At 56.2% G+C, this 8960-nt stretch overlaps 1 protein-coding gene, 1 non-coding gene and 1 pseudogene across 3 annotated transcripts in view; 1 reads left to right on the top strand and 2 right to left on the bottom strand.

The window, feature by feature from the left end:
- The window catches only part of LOC111747533, an 11199-nt pseudogene extending 2543 nt beyond the window's left edge, over positions 1–8656 (top strand).
- The window catches only part of MLLT1 (MLLT1, super elongation complex subunit), a 58859-nt gene that overhangs the window by 23872 nt on the left and 26027 nt on the right, over positions 1–8960 (bottom strand). The window lies entirely within an intron of this gene.
- On the bottom strand, positions 2593–2711 carry LOC111747538. Its single transcript, XR_002783576.1, has one exon. It is a non-coding gene; the product is annotated as a 5S ribosomal RNA (ribosomal RNA).

An 8960-nucleotide genomic window follows, 5' to 3' on the forward strand; every position in this document is an offset into this window, starting at 1 on the left:
GGGGAGGCAACCGGAGCCCGGGGGCACCAGCAGGAGGTTGGCAGGCAGCTGGAGCGGGGTGGGAGGCTGGGGCTCGTCGCTCACCAGCTCACCGGCCTCGGTCCCTGGCTTGCCCTCTGGAGCCTTGGTTTCGTCACCTGTAACACTGGGAGCATCCGATGAGATGACGCAGCCATGGCGCTCGGCTCGGTGCCATTAACAAATGAAAGCTACTGCTTTTTCCAGAAAGATCTGGGCTAGAGGAGGGTGCCTGGGAGATGCGGCCGACAGAGGGGAACAGGGACACTGGAAGGGCACTCCGCAGCTCTGCCAGACGCAGGGGCGCCCCGGGGCTCAGGAGGACTTCCTCTCCTCCCCACCCTCCCCGGCTGACCCCAGGCTGACCCCAGGCTGATGCTCTGGCCGCATGGCAGTCTGGCCACCTCTCCCTGGCTCCTCGGCCAGCCCCTCCTCTTCGTCTCCCTGGACCACTCATCACCTCCTAACCTTCCGGCTGCTCCCACGAGGGCCCCCTCTTAATCCACGGAGTTTAAAATGGCTCCCGGCTCACTCTCGACCCGCTCCTTCAAAACCTGCCCATGGCCTTCCTGAGCCTTGAGCAAAATGCAAAGCACCACCACGGCCAGAGTGGCCAGGCCAGCTCGGGCCACTGCCCCCATGTCCTGCGGCCATCTTCCACTCCCTGCCCCCGGCTCTCCCCTGGGCTGGCACTCGCCCCGCGGTGGCCTTCTCGGACCACTGTCTCCAGTCACAGTGTGCAGTTCGCTCTCACAAGTAGAACTCACTCATCAAGGTCCAGAGGATGATGTCTGTTTTCTGTCCACCGACCCCACTGGACTGTGAGCATCAAGAACAAAGGGACCCTTTTCTGTCCCTGATGGGCCTGGCACTGACCAAGCACCTGTGTCCGTTCAATGTGCCCACATCCTCCTTTACCCGACAAAAACGTAATGGGTGCCTGTCATGTGCTCGCAGCAGTGACCGAGACAGAGGAGGGATCTCTAACCTCATGAATACTTGGGTTCTGTAGGTAAAGCGGTCACGGAGGCAGCAATTCTGACGTGACGCTGACCATACTACGTAACGTCACACTTGTGAAGCCAGGCACTTTGCCAAGCACTTACTATGTACGAATGCTTCATAGCCCAAAACACAAGTGCCCTTACTGTCCCCATTTCACAGATGAAGAAACAAACAGAGGCAGCAACCTGCTTGGTGCCACACGGCTGGCTGGTCGGTGGGGAGCCAAGACTCACTCAGGCAGGTGTTCTCCAGGACCCCTGGGGAGGTTTTCAGGCCCACGAAGCCCAGCAGGGCAGGGCAAGAGTTCTGCCCGACTCCCGGAGGCCAGGCGGAGGCCTCCTGGGGGACTGGCATGTGCCCTGCACTGGTGCGTGCGTCAGAGCACACAGAATGGCTGACTGGAGCGTCCTCTGGACGAGACCTTGGTCCTGAGAAGCTTGGGAACCTCCAGGCAGGCAAAAGACCGCTCCCTGCCCAGCCCGGGGGGAACCAGCCTAGAGAAAGGGGACACACAGCTAGCACCGCGGTGCTGAGAGCCAGCAGCACCCTCGCCGAGGTATGCTGCGCCAGCCCTCCCAACAGTGACATCCCCAGGCGGTCCAGCCGGACCCCTACATACGCACTGCTCTCAGCAAAGGCAGCTGGGGCCGGCCTCGAGCGTTCTCAGACCAGGTCATGGGTGGCCACCCACTCCCCGGGCCACTGGCCATGGGCCAGAGGCTCCTCCAGCCTCAGCAAAGTAATATGCGGAGGAACTGGCTAGACGGGCCAGCGTCGAAGCCAGCAGCGTGGGCTCCCACCCATGGTGCACACAGTGCACATGGTGCACAGGGAGGCCAAGCTGCGGGAGTCCGAGTGGGCCGCCAGCCCTGGCACGGGGCACACCCAGGCACACGGGGCTAGCTGACTGAGCCAGGAGCCCGCAACGCTGTCCCTCCACCACCTGAGGACGCCCCTCCCCTGGGCCATCTCCAGCGCAGCTGGTAGGCCTGGCCCCAGAGGACCCCCAGGTTGACTGCCCCACCCTGGGCACAAATGTTAAGAGTCACCAACCCTCAGACTCCCGGCAGTCCGCAGGAGGACACCTGGCTCCTCAGGACCAGGCTGTCACCTTGCCACCTCTGCCCGGCCCACGCTCACCTGGAGCCTGACTCTCCCCTATGAGAGGCCCTGGGGTTCACTCGCAGATTCCAGGCTTAAAAAAGGTCAAACTTGAATCTGCTCACAGCCCTACATCTAACCGCGACATCCCTACGGGACGAATGACATGACTCCTTAAAATGCTTTGCAAGGAAAGAAAAAATGAGAAAGGGAGAGAAGCTGGAGAGAGAAAAAAGTTAAAGAAGCACAAGAGACACAGCAATAACAATGCTCTGACCTTATTTGAATCTTGATTTAAATAAACATTTTATGTGTGTATGTATATATACATACATATATACATAGCAATTAGGAAAATTGACATTATTATTGTTTTTAGTTTCTTTTAGGCAAAGCAACCCTTGGTTGACCTCACAGATTACATGGACCTTGTTGGCTTACAATCCTTTATTTTTTAAAAACTTTTTATGCTTACAGCACCTGGTTTTCCTAGGTGGTCTCCCATCCAAGTACTAACCAGGCCCGACCCTGCTTAGCTTCCGAGATCAGACGGGATCGGGCACGTTCAGGGTGGCATGGCCATAGACTCAAAACTGACATTTAGACATTTAGATATTTAATATTAAAGGATTATTAATTTATTAATTTCTAGTCATGATGATGTTGTGGTTAGTGTTTTTTTTTTTTTTTAAGAGACCTTTTACGGACACAGACCGAAATATTTACAGAGTGAAAGCTAGGGTATCTAAGACCTGGTTCAAAATAACCCTGGGGGCAGAGATGAAAGCGACATTTTGCCGAGGCGCTGCTGAAGCCGGGCGGTACAGGGTGGGGCGATGGTTTGCTCTGCTATTCCTCTACTTCTGTGTGTACTTCCAAGTTTTGTACACTAAATAAGTTTAAATACATATGCGTGGCTCCATCCGCAGCCTTGCTGGAGGTGCTGCATCTGAGTGCCTACCAACTACCTACTGTGAGCAGGCTCTATCCTGGAACCGGGGTGAAAGAGCAGACAGGGCAAGCCCCCACGGCGCTGGGAGGAGCCCAACAGAACCCTCTGTCCCCGGGTCCCCTGGATCCTCCGTGGCCACCAGGCAAATGCCCTGCTCTCGTGTTCAAGCAGCTACTGGCCACCAGCGGCACAGAGGCAGCCCTCCCCGGGCCAGGCGCTGTGCTACAGGTCTACCTAGTACCTTAGCTCATCCTCACAAATACTCCGAGATGTCTTCTTATTCTCACATGTCAGCAGAGGAAACCGAGGTTTCATGGCATTTATTTATTTGCCAAAGCCACAGGGAACCAGTAAGAGCCAGACCTGAGGGTCTGAGCATGGCGGCCTCTGGCATCTTCCTGTGCATGCAGCGCTAACCCACCCAGCCCGCCAGCTGCCCAGCCCACGGAGAACCAGAGAACCGGAACCAGACTGCTCCAGGGTGGCAAGAATTAACTGCCAACCGCCTGGTAGGGAGAGCAAAGGAAGTGACACGGGAAAAACGTCCCGAAGCAAACACCACCGATCCTGAAATCCCACTTTCGGGATCCGATGCTACCGACGGAGCTCGAGAACCAATGTCTGAGGGTCACCAAGGCTGCTGCAGTGGTGAGGGGCCCAGAGACGGGACAGGAGAGCCCTCAGCAGGGGCACTGGGGCATCACAGCTGGTCTAGGGCGCGCTAGGCTGACGTCGCAGAGAATGAGGTAGGGCTGTGTGTGCTGGCACATCGGTCCACGGCTATTTAGTTTTAAAATGTGCGTGCACACACACATGTGCCACAGAACAAATGTTTCTGGAAGGACTTCAGCAACTAACGGTTCGAGTAGTTACTTCAAGGACGTAAGCTGGAGAGGGCTTCGAATCGTTGCAACTGAAATATACCACCTCTGTAGTTATAAGCAGAAGAAAAGCTTTTAGAAAGCGTAAGGAGGACAGTGCAATGTGGGCTAAAAACTGTTGGTTTGGGGTCTGAGACCTGGATGCCAAAGCAGCCCTGCTAGCGCCTCGCTGTGTGACTCGCCACCTCTCTGAGTCTCGGCGAGAGGAGGAAATAAACCCCCAGGGCTCTGGGTGACAAGGAGGGAGAAAAGACTGTGACTCTGGCTGGCAGGGCCCTCAGGAAGGCCAGGTGGGGCCCCTCGCAGGCGCGCTCAAGGCAGCCCCCTGCCCTCCAAGGCCCGCCAGGTGCAGCGATGGCGAGAGGCGGCCCACTGAGACGCGCATCAGGAAGGCGCTGTCTCTGGAGGTCAGGGGCACAAGGAACATGTGCTTTCTGCGCCTTCGAATTCCGACAAGATGGAACACGTGCGCAGAGGGCAGCCTCGGGGCGAAGCGACCGAGGGGCAGGCTCTACAGCTAAGCGCGCTCTGCACTTACTGCGTCGCCTCGAGCAGGGCATGTCACCTGTTTGTGCCTCAGCTTCCTCACCTGTGAAATGGAATAACGGACCCCACCCACGTAAGAGCGCTCAAAAACGCTGGTCGCCTCCACCACGGGCGTGGAAGGAGCGCCACAGCCTGCGGGCGGCGGAAGGCAGTGAAAACTGGGGGTGACCGGAACGGACCCCGTGGCTTCCAGAGCACATACACTTCACTTCTGCATCAGTGGAAAACACACAGGGACCGTGCCGCGTGACAGACACTCAGTTATTCACCTCTTGAGAGATCCAAAAGATTGGGAGGGGATGGGAAAGAGATGGGAAGGAAAGAGTCCCATTTTTCTACTCTGCACGCTTCCACATTATTTGAATTTATGACAACCTGAATATATCCATGCACTGACAAGCAATCAGAAACTGAAACGAGAAGGCAGAAAGGAACACGCTACATTTTAAAGACCTTGCCGTTGAAACAGACGAACGCGTTTCAGCTTAAAGTAAGCTTCCGGTACCTGGAGCCCTAACTTAATGAGTAGTTCCCAATAAAACACCAGAAAGAGTGAGAAAGCCTGCAACAGCAATTTGACAAAGAAACCTGGACCGAAACAGACAAAAAGGAGGAAAGGATGTGGTGTCCCCAGGATGAGCCCATGAAAGCTTGGAGCTGAGGGGACCTGCAAATGGTCAGTTTCCACCTGAACCTCACTGGCCCCCACGTCTAAGAGAGACCGCCACTCCCACCCCCCACGGTGGCTGTAAAACAAAGACACAAGAGCCAGGGATGCGAAACACGGGAAGGGAAGGCCTGTCCAACCCTGGCCGAGGGTGAACGACCTGCAGCCCCGACCCCACAGACAGCGTGGGGCTGAGCTGTGCAGATGAGCACCCCACAGTACTCCCTGCCTCACCCCTACTCAGCTGCACCCCTCCTTCACTTTGGGGGCTAACGGTGCAAATGCCGTCAGTGAGGAGAGGTCCTCAGGCAAGCTGACGCAGGCCAGTGCCTCCGCCCCTTTGTGTGCAGGCACAAGAGGGGGTGGCCGCCTCCCCTGGTCCTGAGGTGACGGTGATCAGCCGTGGCTCTTCCCTGCACGGTCACGCTTTCGAGGCGCTTTCCGCGTGGCCCGGACACTGACTGCCCTCGAGGAAGCACAGATGCTTCCAGGCCCCACACTGAGGAGCAGAAAGATGCTCCAGGGAGAGATGCTCCGAGGAGTAGAAAGAAACCGAGTCACACAGCCCTCCACATTCACACGGCTTGTCACAACGCGGCAGCCCTCTGACCTTTCCCTGGATCTCGTTGCACAATGTCCCTTCTGTTCAGCCTCCTCGGCCATCCGCCAGTGAGGGCCGGTCTCCTCAGCCACTGTCAACCAGGGCAGCTGGCTCCACGGAGGGCTGCCCACCTCCTGAGCTCTGGGAAGCCCCAAGGAGTCTGCAGGACGGATGGCTCTTCCACCCGCCCACCTGAGGGAAAAGCAAGGGGACTAGACGATGGCTACCCCAGAAGGGGTGTGCTGAACCGGGGGAATCCGGTTCCCCGCTTAATTGCCCAAGACCAACTCTCGCTGAGTCTCAATTTAAAGTGAGGGCAGGTGGGAAAAGCCCGCCTGAGCCCAGCACGAATGGCTGTCTGCAGCCCAGAGTCACTTCCACGCTAAAGGGTGGGGAGGGGCAGGGGATCCGGTGGCCCTGGGACCTCGACAGCATGTCACAGGACCTGCCACACTGCCCACGCAAACTGTCTCCCCCCACCGAACACAAGTCAGCCAGCTTGTGTCCAAGATGCCTCTGAGGGCTTAAGGCTCGGAAACCACCGCTGTTTTAAAAAACACTTTCTGGGAGAGAGGAAAAAAAAAAAAACCCCACTAACCTCCTAATAAAATGTACCGAAATGCCCTTTCTGGGACTTCAGGTATAGCAGCCTCTGAGTAAGGGCTCCCTGCCCAATAACAGCTTATTGTGGGGGGCGGGGGGAAGGCAGGGGGCTGCCTGATGTTAGCGGCAAATAACCAAGCTCAACTTCTTCATATTTTGCCTTTTCTGAAAGTTGGGCTGTCTCTTAAAGTTAGCACACACACTTGACATTTCTTTTCCTCCGCCCAAAAAGTATGTTGTTGACGGTACACCTCAAAATGAAGGGAGGCACAGACCAGACGAAATGGGGTCAGCTGCAGGGGATTTTTTGTGCACTAAACAGTAGAGCTCTGGCCCTGATACCGACGCGTGCCCAGACCAGCGTCCGCACCGACACACGTCCACAGGGCCCAGGCGGGCGCGAGAAATGACAGAGCGGGTTTCTTTGCATTCCCGTCCCCTGCTCCAGCTGCCTGTCTCCTCTCTTCCCCGTGTCGCCGACCACAAGCCGGGAGCTCAGAGCTAAGGGGCAGGCGACTCTAATGTGAAGAATAAAAAAATCAGATCAGCTCCCGCACACCTGCTCCCACCCAAGACCAAGCCCTCCAGGTCCGCCCGGGAGCCCCCCACCCCGGCGCACCGACCCTGTTTCTTATGCTTTCTAACGGACCCCAGAACTCACACAAGTATTTCCTGTTTGGCAGCCACTGACTTCCTTCTTGAAAAGGCTTCATAAAGTGACTGTGCTACCACAAAACAATCTGAGACACACACAGACGGTGCCTGGCAGGGATTCCGAAGCCGTGGCCATCGACAGCACGCCCGAAGAGGCAGACGCGCTCGGAGGGAGCAGAGGGCTCGTCCCTTCGTGGAGGGTCTGATGGCACAGCCCCTCGCCACACGCAGGCCAAGAGGTCTTTTTATAAAGCAAGTGTGACCAGCTCACACCTCCCCCGCCCAAGCTTAACTCCCCGATGGTTCCCCAGTGTGCTGGGGATGAGTGGCCTTGCCGACCTCGCTTGCCCTCCCCCAGACTCCCTTCTGCAACCCGAAGTCCCCGACTCTGTGGGAAGGGGGTCTCCCCATCCTCTCTGCCTGGCTGACCCTTCCTCACCCACAAGTCCCTGAGCAAACCTCGCTTTCTAAGGGAACCCGTGCCCGACACCCTGCCCCCGCCCCTCCTGCTGCCCCTGTGACACACGCACAGCGCCCGCTGCCGCCTCAGGCCACTGATGAGTTCTGCCCGCGCAGCCACATTCGTTACTGTTTGATTTCTATCTGTCGCCCCTCCACGAGACAGGAGATTGTGTCCACTTTGATCCCCGGTGTGTCCTAGACTCTGCTGCCTGAATCAATCAATGAAACTGAAGCAAAGGAAAGAAGAAAAGCGATTCCTCCTCCTCATGGTAAATAAATTTTTCTAAAAAACCCTCAACTTCAAAGAATCAGTGACGGCGGCATCCTCCTACAGGGTACCACCCTCCTACTGGCGATCTCTCCCTGCCGCTAAATAGCGGTTTTGTCATGAGGCGCCGGTGGGTGGCAGAAACTCGTGGGCCTGGGGTCCGGCACAGGGTTTTCATATATAACATCGGAAGCACTATCCAGAAAAGAAAAAAGCGATGATGAACTGGACTATCAAAATTCAAAATTTGGCCACTCTCGCCTTGCTGGCTGCTGCCCCGGTGTGCAGGGCCCGGCTGCCTCCACGTCTGGCCTGCTCAAGCTCTCGGTGCAGGATCTCGATGACCTGCCCTCGGATGACAACAGCTGCTACAGGCCAGCCCTGCAACAAGGTCACCCCCAGTACCTACATGGGAAACAAATCTGTGGCTCAGGACATCCCCAAGCTGCAGAAAGTGGGCATCACCCACGTCCTGAATGCTGCTCTGGGCAGGTCCTTCATGTGCGTCAACATCAACGCCAGCTTCTATGAGGGCTCTAGCATCACGTGCCTGGGCCTCAAGGCCAACAGCACGTAGGAGTTCAACTTTAGCGTCTACTCTGAAAGGGCTGCAGACTTCATCGACCAGGCCTCGGCTCAAAAGCACAGCCGTGAGCTTGTCCGCAGCTGCGAAGGTGACAGCCGCTCCCCAACTCTAGTTATCGTGGACCTCGTGATGCGTCAGAAGGTGGATGTCAAGTCTGCCCTGACATCGTAAGGCAGAGCCGTGAGATCGGCCCCAGTGATGGTTTCCTGGCCCAACTCTGCCAGCTCAGTGACAGCTAGTCAAGGAGGGGAAAGTCTAAGTCCAGGGCACCCCCGCTGCCTCTTCCCTACAGGCTGGACAGGGGAGGCCTGGCTGAGGTGTCCCAAGCCGCCTGTTAAAGAAACACAGTGCACCCTGCTCCCAGCATCAACAGGCACTTGCCTACGAATCTGTCCCAACTCCCCCTGAGGAGCATATAAAGAAGCTTGCTAAGGAGAAAAAAAAAATCAAAGGTTTTGCTGGGCAAAAGATACTGTTGAGAAAATGAAAAACAAGCCACTTGGAAAATTATTTGCAAATCATATACTGCACAAAGCACTTGCATCCAAAGTGTATAAAGAACTATTTAAATTCAATAGTAAGAAAATACCTACCCCAATGAAAAAAGACAACATTC

Source organism: Pteropus vampyrus, unplaced genomic scaffold (genome assembly GCF_000151845.1).
Source record: "Pteropus vampyrus isolate Shadow unplaced genomic scaffold, Pvam_2.0 Scaffold226, whole genome shotgun sequence".
In the NCBI taxonomy this organism is placed as follows: Eukaryota; Metazoa; Chordata; class Mammalia; order Chiroptera; family Pteropodidae; genus Pteropus; species Pteropus vampyrus.